The sequence below is a fragment of the Mauremys reevesii genome, linkage group 1, assembly GCF_016161935.1.
Source record: "Mauremys reevesii isolate NIE-2019 linkage group 1, ASM1616193v1, whole genome shotgun sequence".
NCBI classification, from domain to species: Eukaryota; Metazoa; Chordata; order Testudines; family Geoemydidae; genus Mauremys; species Mauremys reevesii.
The window spans coordinates 64,111,747-64,124,284 of NC_052623.1; the positions used below are offsets into that span (position 1 = coordinate 64,111,747).

Consider the following 12,538-nt stretch of genomic DNA (forward strand, 5'->3'; position numbering starts at 1 on the left):
CTATTAGGCAGAGGGGCAAGTTGAATCTGGGTCTCCCACAACCCAAGTGAGTGCTCTAACTGCTGGACTAAAAGTTATAAGGTAGCCCCCCCCCACCCAGATTTTGAATTGGACCTGACCCCGTAGGCATCTTCAGAGCATGCCTATCAGATTGGGCTCCATGGGTGAGATAAGGGCTCCTCTGCCTATCTTCTCCTGGTTTGTGGATTGTACTGGGGCTCGGGTGGGAGGTAGGCATATGGACACCTTGAGTGCAGCTGCAACGAATATGTCCAGAGGTGGAAACTTAGGCATGTAGGGAACTTCTACCCTGAAAATGTAGGCACTGAGTGAGTTTAGGCACCTGCAGGTTAAGTGGCAGCTGAGCCACGTTTTTGTGGATCACAGTGGTACCTAAAACTGGGACTTACACCTAAGTACCTTTGTGGATCTGAGCTTTAATCATGCCAAAAAATAAAAAACAGGGATCTCTGAGGTTGGTTGGCTGCAGATGTGGGGGTTATAAACATGGTTAAGGGGCATCAATGACTTAAAATCAAGTTAATTCAAAACAAAATGCCCCCGTCCCAAAAAGCCCAACCAACCAAAGAAAACCCCCCAAACAAAGTTGAGGGTAGCACCACACCTGCCCCTGAGTCCTCTGCCGTTTTTTGTTTTGTTTTGTTTTAAAATAACATTTTTCTGTCTTTTAAAATGTTTTTCTTGCCTCTGTTTCTGTCCAAAAGACTGACACAATCAACAGGAGTAGCCGACTACACAGTGAAGACATTGACTATACACAAAGTGATGTCAAATGCACAAATGAACTAACTGATAAATAAGGCCACTGTATCTCTAATATCTTTCAGTTACAGTAATTGTCGGTGTTGCCTGTAACAAGAGTAAATGTTCAAGCAGACTCTCTTTTTGTTTTTAAAGTTGCCCTTTAAGTAGGACGTACAAACCTTATGCACAGACTCAAGTTATGTAGTCAGGAAGTATTAACAGGTTTACAAATCCTTGCCATGTAACTATGAGAAGCAAAACAATAATTATCACAAGAGTGAGCTTTCGTTTGAAAGAGACATACAGGAATATTGTCATCAGATCTCTCTGTTTAATAGAGTATTACCATATTACAGAATGGCAGCAGTACAACACCTATAACATATCTTTTCTAGTGAGTTTATTCAGTGAAGTCTCTGATTACACTTGTTTAATTGACCAGGCATGTCTATCAAATGTTAGTATTAAAAAATTGGAGAGGTGCCTTTTTTTTCAAATGAATGAACTTTGAGTATTGAATATATGGTAACCCAGTATCTTTAGTTTGTTTGTCCTCTGTCTATTTTGTACAAGCCTTTTTAAAATGAACCAATTAAATTCCATCACTGGTCAATCAGCTCCAGGACAATTCTTTAAGATCACGTTAAGTAAGCTATTGAGAACTTGATCATCCTGTAGACCAGTGGCTCTCAACTTTGGGGGTACGCAGAGGTCTTCCAGGGTGTATTCAACTAATCGAAATCAGTGTTTCTCAACCTGGGAGTTGTGATCCCAGTGGAGTCACAAGACAGCTTTAGGGAGGTTGCAGGTACAGGGCTGGCATTAGGGGGTGGCAAGCAGGACAATTGTCCAGGGCCCCACGAAGCTAAGTTACGTGCTTCAGCCCCAAGTGGCAGGGGCTCTGGATTCAGACAAGGCAGACAAGTGAATAACAGACTCAAGTATCACACTGAAATGTAAGTACAATAATTGGACTCCAATCGATTTATTTTATATTTATCTGGTAAAAACGAGAAAGGAAGCAATGTTTCACTAATAGTGTGCTCTGACACTTATGTATTTTTATGTCCAATTTTGTAAGCAAGCAGTTTTTAAGTGAGGTGAAACTTGGGGCACGCAAGAGAAATCAGACTTCTGAAAGGGATAAAGTAGTCTGGAAAGGTTGAGAACCACTGCTGTAGACCATCCTAAACGAAGAGGTCCCATTTTTGCACACAGTACAATATTCCTGACATGTCACCATCTCATCCAACACAGCCTCCAGATTCTACTTTGTCTATTCTAGGCTAGAGCTTGGTGACATTTTTCACTAGAATAGTAAAGTCAGAAAAATGGTAAAATAACAAAAAAACATTTTTGTTGCTCTCCTTTGAACTCTCTCCAATTTATCCACATCATTACTAAAGTGTGGCACCAAAGACTGGACACAGTACTCCAGCTGAGGCCTCACCAATGCTGACAAGAGTGTGACATTACAAAAAATAACACTATGTTTTTTAGTTATTTTACCATTTTTCTGAGTTTATCCTAACATGGTGCCGCAGTTTGGACAATGGAGGGGGGAGGGGGATTGTAGACCATTCTCTTGTGTCCCAAGAGAACCCTCCCCCCAGCATATTACATCTTTTAACCACAAGGCAATACAAAAATGGCCAAATGAGTTAAAAACTAGCCATGTGTTAACCCTACCCTGGAATGATTTTTTTATTTGATGGGCAAATTGAAAAATCAGAAAAAATACTTGATTTTGAACCAAAACTTTTTTTCTCACTGAAAAAAAACAACCCAGCATTGTTTCAAATCGACATTTCATAATGAACTTTTCTACTTAAAAAAAATTCCTCATTTTTTATTCACTCCAAACTATTAGCCAAATTTTACCCAAATTTGTGAATAGATGATCATGTTGAAACTGCATTCTTTGGCAAAGACTCACCACAAAGCAGAAAGTGCAGGTGTGCACACTTGGCCAAGGGGTTGCTTGTGACAGGTGAGTACACACCATTACACAGCCCCACATTTCTATTATTCTATTTTTTTTTGGTGGGTGGCAGGGGCGGCTCTAGAAATTCCGCCGCCCCAAGCAGGGCAGCGCGCCGTGCCGCTCGCGCCGTCTTTCCCCGGTCCTGCGGCCGGGGCAGAAGTGCCTGTGGACGGTCCCGTGGTCCCGCAGCTCCAGTGGAGCATCCGCAGGCATGCCTGTGGGAGCTACGTCCGAGCCGCGGGACCATCGCACCCGCCGCAGTCATGCCTGTGGGAGCTCAAGCGGAGCCGTGGGAAGAGGGGATCCTCCGCAGTCATGCCTGTGGCAGGTCCGCTCATCCCAGGGCTCCGGTGGACCTCCCACAGGCATGACTGCGGAAGGTCCGCCGGAGCCAAATGCCGCCCTGCCAGGACAATAACGCCCCACGCGCCTGCTTGGCGCGCTGGGGTCTGGAGCCGGCCCTGGTGGGTGGGTAGGTGGAGAGGAGGGGTACAGTGGCCAGTTTGTGACTCAGAGTGGGAACCTTTTTTTTCAAGTCCAGATCCAGGAAAGGGAGCAGCAAGAGAGGACATGCCTGGCTGCCTGCTCAGTAGGCATCATGGTGACCTCTAGCAGCCACAGGTGCAAGTGTAGGGAGATGCCTCCAACCTTCCTACAATTCAGCCAGACGTGCAACGTCTCAGCAGAGATGGGGAAATGTGGTAGGGCTGTGTAATGTGTGAGTGTCTACACTACAGGTATGACACTTGGTAGCCCTGAGGATAAATGAGAGAAGAAGCAGGCCCAGAGATCTTATTCATATTGGGCCTGATCCAAAGTCTATTAAGTCAATGGCAGCTTCTCACTTGATTTCATTTGGGATTTGGTTTAGGCCCATACTCCTTGCAAAGAGAGCTGAATATTCAGCGGCAGCAGCAATGGATCAAGTGATAGATTAGGCTTAACCTCACAATAACAGACAAGCCACAAAAAAGTGATACTGGAGGTGTGGAGGAGATGGTGGCAGGAGCACTGAAGGTGGATACTTTATTGCCCCAGAGTTCTGTGTTTTAGAAGTTGTTGGTCCTTTCTTTATGAATTCAGGAAGAATGTCAATTTTAAACCCCCCAAAGCCACTACACACCTGATGATTTTGTCAATCTTTTGTTTAAAGATACTGAGCCAAAATGCTGCCCTTGGATACAAACCTATTACCCTCACCAGAGTTCAAATGTGTGAACGAGGGCTGACATCAGCCCATCAAAGAAGAGCCAGAGTTGAAGAACTATTTTTCCTTGTGGTCACAACACTAAATATATCTATCATCCAGTGGTTTATACTGGTGCTGTACCAGAAAAATATCCCTCCAAGTTGTGATTAATGACTTGCTCTTTATTTGAATGAGGTCTGCCTTATGCAGATTGGATGGCCAGAGTCTAAACTTCTTATAAGCTCAAATCACACTGACTCATGAAAGAAACTCATCTACGTCCCATTCTGTTTATAATCCTGGTGATGACAATATCTTTCCATCATTTTTCTTATAGTTGACATCACATTATCTCTTGTGATATGTTATATTTGCCTGGAAAAGCATTATCCACACCTAGCGGACCATGTAAATCAAAGTAATAGTATGTAATTATAATGTAGATACTCACACTTTAATGTGACAAGCTACAGTAAAAGGCATAACAAATAGCTACAAAAATGCACCACAGGATGACCAGAGTGTGACAGCCATTAAAAATGCATGGGAAATTCACTGTTCCCGAAATTGACCTACACTTACCAGTATGTTTCTGCTACTTTTCAGTGGTCTCTGCTCTGTCACAGATACAGAACTGTTACGCTCACGTTATCACCTGCTGATGAATGTACATTAGTGCTAACATAAATAGCAATGCTTATAATCCCAGTAAATTCAAAGCTGTGTGCTCAATATAAATGAAAGAACCAAAGTACATATAGATATAATGGGCCAGGTGGTGGTCATCTTCTAAATGCCTAATGTAGTTATTTGTAAACAAGGTGGTTTTTTGGTGTCCTTTTGTTAACAGAATGAGAGAGAAGTGGGTGAGAAGTTATTCTTACGTTGAAGGCAAACACCATCAATCTCAGTGTGGCAGCTGTGCAGTAAGCATGACATGGGAGACCAGGGCAGAGAGAAAGAGAATGATTTATTGCTTCTGTCACATCCATCGGGCCACTATTAGCTGTATGTTGTCTAACCTTAGGCAATGAAGGACATGATGTGCTTTGGACTTTGTTGTATTCTTGTTTTCTAGACTTGAAGTGGTTTGCATGGGAACTTTCACACTTAACAATTTAAGAGACAAATTATAAGTCCCCTTTGTTTTCTGTAGCCTTTAGAGTTGCCACATTTGTTGTTAGTTGTATTGTTATACGCACAGGAGTACAAAAGCCTTGGCATTTTTGTTCCTAGCAGTATGGTTCACCTGTCAGAGAAGTAGGCTGGCAAGACAACGCTGCTTGGCTCAAATTTCCTGCTCCGAGGGATGGATTAAACCTATAAAAGACCCAAATTTACATAGTGACTTTTAGGCACCATGTCACTATGCCTGACGGTAATGAATTGCCCAAATACTTTGTGAAAGTAGAATTAACGCTGCTTCCTACCTTTCCAGAACATGAAGAGCGGCTAAACTTTAACCTCTGAAAACCAAAATATTTGGAGTTATTGTAACACCCATTAAAACCTAGAAAATCCAGAAATACAAAGTTACGGTACATGTCATCCCTACAGACTTATGAGTGCAACAACCATAAGTTCATAGATTTTTTTAAAGCCAGAAGGAACTACTGAGATCATCTAGTTACTTCTAGTATACTTTCCTGCATAACACAGGCCATAAGACTTCCCTGGATTAATTCCTTTTTTAAATCCAATATTTTGGGTTTGTAGGCTGCATGGCCATCCCTCTCTGTCACTCTGAGAGAGGCCATGCCTCCTCACTGTCACGTACCTGTAAAGGTGAGTTCAAAGGGGGGAATTAGCTGCACTTAGTGGTCCGGTCCTCCGGCTGGGCCAGTATGGCAGTCTATGAGCCCTGGGCCCTCAGTCAGGGTGGGGCAGCAGACAGTTAGTAGCTGTCTCCAGGCCTGGCTCTCTGGCTGGGGAACACCAGCCAGCAAAATCCCTCTGGCTGCTCTTTAGCCTTCTCCCCGGAACCACCTAGTTTCCTTCTAGGAGCTTCCACAGTTGCCCTGATCTTTGGAAGCTCTCACCCACCTTTTTCCTGACTGACTCAATCTGTACTCTAACACAACCCTCATTCACAGGTTGTTTGCTTTTAAACCAAATTGGGAGGCAGCTGAAGAGTCACAGGTGAACTGGCCCTGTTCCCTCCTAAAGAGCTACTGTCATTCTTTGACACTTCTCTTTGTTAAGCTAACTAGATTGAGCTCCTTGAGTCTATCACTACTATGAAGCATGCTTTCCAGTCCTTTAATCATTCTCGTGGGTCTTCTGAACCCTCTTCAAGAAGGATATTGAAAAAATTGGATTGTGGACATCAGAACTTGACACAGTATTGGTTACACATAGGCCAGATCCAGAGGTAATATAACCTTCCTACTCCTAGATGGTATTCCCTTGATTATGCACCCAAGGATTACATTAGCCCTTTTGGCCACATTGTTGCACTGGGAGCTTATGTTCAGCTGATTATCCACCATGTCCCCCAGTACTTTTTCAAAGAGTCCTGTGGCACCTTATAGACTAACAGACATATTGGAGCATAAGCTTTCGTGGGTGAATACCCACTTTTTCAAAGTCACTGCTTCCTAGGATAGAGTCCCATATTGTGTAAATATGGCCTTCATTCTTTGATCCTAGATATATGGCCTTACATTTGGCTGTATTAAAATGCACATCATTTGCTCATGCTCAGTTTACCAACTGATCCAGATGGTTCTTTATTAGTGAGTCTTTGTTTCATCTGAAATTTATATCACTAATGATTGTTTCCTTCCAGGTCATTGATACAAATATTAAATAGCATAGGGTCAAGAACTGAGCCATGCAAGACTCCATGAGAAATACACTGGCTTGATTACATTATAAGATTTATCAGATAGCCAGTTCTGCATCCATTTAATGTGTGCCATCTTGAATCATTCTAGTTTTACTTAAAAAAGGTTGTGCGGTACCAATCCAATGCCTTACAGAGATCTAAGTAGGTATTGTATCAACCAAAATTGTAATCTCATCAAAACACACACACACATACGTATGATATCAAGTTAGTTTGACAAGATTTATTTTCCTGTGAACCCATGTTGACTAGGATTAACTATATTACACTCTTAATTCTTTATTCAATTGAGTTCCATATTTTATTTTATTATTTTGCCCAGGATTTAAATTAGTTTGACTTAGGTCATCCTGGTTTACCCTTTTTAAACTAGTAACACATTAGCTTTCTTCATGTCCTCTGGAATTTTCCCAGTGCTCCAAAACTTATTGAAAATCAATCAGTCACTGTCCAAAAGCAGCAAAGAGTCCTATGGCACCTAACAGACATATTGGAACATGAGCTTTCGTGGGTGAATACCAACTTTGTCGAATGCATGTCACCCACAAAAGCTCATGCTCCAAAACGTCTGTTAGTCTATAAGATGCCACAGGACTCTTTGCTGCTTTTACAGAGCCAGACTAACACATCTACCTCTCTGATACTTCACTGTCCAAAGAGCTCTTCAGGCAGCTTTTTTAAAAAACTCTTGGATATAAGTTGTCTAGAGCTATTGATTTTAAAGTGTCTAACTTTAGTGGCTGCTATTTAACATCCTCCTTAATTATAGCTGAAATGGGAAATATATCTTCATATGATATGAATACCTCCTCTGACTTTTCCTCAACTGCAGAACAGAAATATGCATTGAACACTTCTGCATTTTCTGTATTTTTATTGACAATTCTACCCTTTCCACGTATTAATGGCTCAAACCATTGCTAGAGTTCCTTTAATTCCTAACATTCTTAAACTCTCTCTCATTGTCCTTGACTCTGCTGGCTAAAGATTTCTCCTTGTGTCCTTTGGCATCCCTTATCAATTTTCTACTATTTCTAATTTATATTAATTGCTATTAACTCCCCCCACCCTTAAAAAACCCAGTGTAGCCTTCTTCCTCTATTGTGATTTCTTGGGCATCTAGTAAAATTTTCTTAAACAGCTTCTAATTATCATTCACATTTTTCTATTTATAGTCTCTCTCCCAAGTGATTTGGCTTGTAATTGTTTACAATTTTATTAAAATTGGCTCTTTTAAAGCTCCAAATATATCTATAACTGGTTGGAACTTTATCCTGATTGCACATAATGAATGTAATCAAGTCTTGATAATTTTCACGTAAGCAACTATTAACTTAGTTCTATGCCCAATTCCTCTTATCTGTTAAGGTGAGGTCTAATATAGAATTTTCCTATGTTGGATGCAACAGTTTTTGAGTTAAGAAATTGTCCTCTGTAATATTTAGAAATTCCAAGTACATTTTAGTACTGACATGTTGTAACACATTCTTAAGGAGTCATCCAGTTCTCTAGTGTGATTATTGTGCAGCAGACAACAGCTAATACCCCATCTTTAGCATTAGCTGTTAGAACATTTATCCATGGACACTCAAGATCATTTGCTTCTGAGTTATCAGTGAGTCAGAAACAGCTAATTGCATTTTTGACAGAGTGCCACTCCTTGTCCTCTTTTGCCCACTTGGCCCTTCCTAAATAGATTATTGTAGTGAGTGATTTTAACATTCCAGTCATGTGAATCAGATTCTACTAATACCAACTAAGTTGAATTTATGCTTAAGTGAGCAATTCCAATTCCTTGTTTGTTACCCAGGCTCCTAGCATTCTTGTATAGACAATTAAAGAATCTTCTCTTCATGCCTTTTGGTTCTTGATTAATTTTGTTCTTCACATTGTGATTTTTGTGCTAAATGATTACTCATTCGTTCTCCTTTTCACCCTCCCCTTTTGTTGTTAGTTGAACAACCTCCTGATTAGTCTAAAAGCAGCAAAGAATCCTGTGGCACCTTATAGACTAACAGACGTTTTGGAGCATGAGCTTTCATGGGTGAATACCCACTTCATCGGATTAGTCTAGTCCCCTTTTCTCCTAGGATATTGATCTTTCTTCTGCTGAGGTGGAGGCCACACAAATTGTACAACTTGCTCCCCGCACAGAAGGTGACCCAGTATGTCACATAAATATTTCTTCCCCCTCACACCACTTACCCAGCCAACACTTCACCTTGAGAATGTTCTGCCTTCTGTCTTCCTTCACTCATGGCACAGGAAGCATCTCTGAGAAGATCACCTGGACATTGCTTCCTTCAATACCCTTCAGATTTTTCTCTAGAGTCACCTATAAACTGTGAGATATCAAATGAAGCCATCTTGTTAGTGCTGATATGCACCATAACAGCCTTGCCCACCGACTTCAGAAGTCTACCCAGTCCTGCAGTCTCATCTCATGTCTTGGCTTTGAGAAGACCTCATGATCCCCATTGTGGCCCCAACTAAAGCAGGTTGGAAGCACTATTGGACACACAATGCAGAGCTCCACAAGAGAGGATTGGAGCTTACTGCTCTTGTATTCAGGAGAAAGAGCTTATTCCACTAAGCCACCATCTGAGTCTGGTCTCTCATGTAGGAGTTGGAGGAAATAATAGTTCTCTAAGATATGAACTGTCAGTAAGCAGAGTTGCCAAAGTCTTTATAATTCAGTTACTTCTGAAATATTTCTAAATTGCTCTTTGGTACTATTCAGTAGTAGATCTCAAGGGCAGTCTACTATATACATTTCATGAGTCATTTCCCTGGCTCTGCTCAAAAAAATAAATAAGTTAAAAACCTGAAAGTATTATGACCAACTCATTTTAGAAGGGGCTGTATCTCGGGAACTGAAATTTCCACTACACACTTCCCCAGCCCTTTTGTGGGATAACAATTTTCAAGTCAATGCATGTGGATTTTAAAGAGATTTTAATATTAAAAGCAGCTCCTTACTGGGGGGTTGTATCTGAAACCCTTGATCAAATGATGCAAGATTTGAACCACTAATTCCACCTAGGCCCTAATCAGGCATAGCAATTTAAAAAACAATCTGTCTGCACATAGTCTTAAGAGTACCTTAAAGTATCATCTCTTTACTAACAGCTTTGGTCTCTAGGGAAAACTTCCAAAAGAAGCCCCTGCAGAATGCAACTAATGTGCACAACACCCATTTTTAAGAAAGACACCATGACCAGACCACGACTCCAACTCACCATGCATGGAGATGGCACAGATTCACTAGTCAGAGCATGTCGCCTTGAGCCACCCAGTTAGTCTGTCAGACTGCCTGCAAAGATACTACTTTGCAGCAGACCTCCAGTGCTTCTGTACATGTACAAATGACTTCCTCTGATTTACTGTAGATGTGTTGATCCCAGGATGTACGTGAGGTAATATCTTTTATTGGGCCAACTTCTGTTGGTGAAAGAGACAAGCTTTTCGAGCTCCACAGAGCTCTTCTTCAGGTCTCGGGCATTTGATGCACTGGAAGAGGTACACTCCATGTACTAGGCATTTTGATGTGTTCATGCCTATCAAATGCTCCAACAACTCTATGGGTGAAACTAGACAATCACTACAATCTCAAATGAACTCACAGAAAAATGATAAAAGATAAAATCACCTTATCATCTGTGGGCTAACACTTTTCACAAAACAATCACACCATATCTGATCTCTCAGCGCTCATCCTCAAAGGAAAACTGCATAATACCTTCAAAAGACAAGCTTGGGCACTTAAATGCATAACTCTCTAGACGATAAAAATCATGGATTCAATAAAGACATGGGTTTTATGTCTCATTACAAGAATCTGTAACCCACTAAGGCTATGACTACACTGCGCACCTTGCAGCTGCACAGTTGTGCTGCTACAGCAGTGATGCTGTAAAGTACTCAGTGTAGCCACTCTTTGTTGGCAGGAGAAAGCCACTCACAATGAGGGATGGTAGCTTTGTCGGTGGGAGAGCGTCTCCCACCAACAAAATGCTGGCCACACCAGCACTTTTCATCAGTAAAACTTTTGTCAGTCAGGGGTGTGTGGTTTTTTTTCTTCACACCCCTGACTGACTAAAGTTTTACTGATGAAAGTGCAGTGTAGACATAGTTTAACTCTCCTTTGTCCTATGGCTCCAGAGGTGTTAATTGCCCACTTCATTGTGAATGGTTTCTTGCAACACGTTAAACTCCTTATGCTTAACAATGTGTTCCACCTTGTATTTAGCTGTGACATTCTGATAACCTTTCCCAGACCTGAAAAACTTTGTGGAGCTCAAAAACTCCTCTCTTTCACCAACAGAAGCTGATACAATACGAGATGTTTCCTCACCCATCTTGTCCTTCTCTGGGTTGTCAGCTCGGCTCAGGCCACATTGTAGAACCAACTTTTATCTTGAATATTTTTTTTTAATTGTGCTTCCCCCAAGGGGAAGTGGGTGCCAAACACTAGATGAGCTCAATCTTGAGTGGGTAATATCAATGCAGGGAGCATCAGAGCATATGTGTGCGCAAAAAAGGTTATAAGAACTGTAAAATTTTATCACAATATTTTTTAGGGGGGCTGTATCTCAGGAAAACCTGGCTCAAACAATCTCAATTTTGGAACACTAACCCTACCCTCGATCCCCCATGAGGCATCATGAGTTTCAATAAACCTTGAATAAGCATGTAGATTTTAGAACACACACTTACACACAAAAATCAGCTGTTATGCAGTAAGATAGTCTTAATCTTAACTATGGTGGAGATATCACCCCCCCAATAGAGTGCTGCATTTTTATATGCTCCTTCAGGAGGCCTAAGTTCTAGTCAGGATTTTGGAACAATTACTAATTTAAGTAGTTCATAAATTCATACATTTTTAAAGCCAGAAGGGACCAATAGATCATCTAGTCTGACCTCCTGTACAAGGCCATAGAATTTTATTCAGTTACTCTTTTACTGAGCCCAGTAACTTGCATTTGGCTGAAGCATATCTTCCAGAAAGGCATCCAGTCTTGATATGAAGATGTCAAGAGATAGAGAATCCACCACTTCCCTTGGCAGTTTGTTACAATGATTAATCACCTTCACTATTAAAAAAATGTGTGCCTTTATTTCTAATTTGAGTTTCTCTGGATTTAACTTCCAGCCATTGGTTCTTGGTATGCCTTTCTCGACTAGGCTAAAGGCCCTTTAGTACCTAATATTTTCTCCCAGTAAAGATACTTATGCACTGTAATCAAGTCACCCTTTGATCTTCTTTTTGATCAACTAAACAGATTGAACTCCTTAAGTCTGTCACAGGAAGGTATTTTTCCAGTGCTTGAATCATTTTGTGGCTTTTCTCTGTACCTTTTCCAATGTCCTTTTAAAATGTGACACCAGAACTGGACACAGTATTGCAGCATCAGTCTCAGCAATGCCATATACAATCTCCTCCCTCCTCCCTCTTCATATACCCAAGGATCTCATTAGTCCTTTTTGCTACATCATTGCACTGAGAGGTTCTATTTAGTTGTGTGTACACTATGACCCCTAAATCCTTTCTAGAGTCACCACTTTCCAGGATGCAGTCCCAGCCTGTAGGTATGGCCTGCATTCTTTATCCTAGATGCATGATCTTTAATTGTTATATTAACACAATTAAAATACAATAAGGACATTAAACAAATTATTAGATATCACATTGGTGTCCAAATGAGACTGGAGACCCATTGTGGTAGGTGCTGTTCAAACATGTGGTAGG

At 41.2% G+C, this 12,538-nt stretch overlaps 1 long non-coding RNA gene across 2 annotated transcripts in view; it reads right to left on the minus strand.

Moving 5' to 3' along the window:
• Window positions 1-4,714: 4,714 nt before the first annotated feature.
• The window catches only part of LOC120402319, a 30,539-nt gene continuing 22,715 nt past the window's right edge, over window positions 4,715-12,538 (minus strand). For both annotated transcript variants that reach the window (XR_005597139.1, XR_005597142.1), the window contains exons 3-5: window positions 8,992-9,128; window positions 5,369-5,404; window positions 4,715-5,258 (exon numbers count right to left, since the gene is read on the minus strand). This is a non-coding gene — a long non-coding RNA (uncharacterized LOC120402319). The remainder of the gene's footprint in view (window positions 5,259-5,368; window positions 5,405-8,991; window positions 9,129-12,538) is intronic.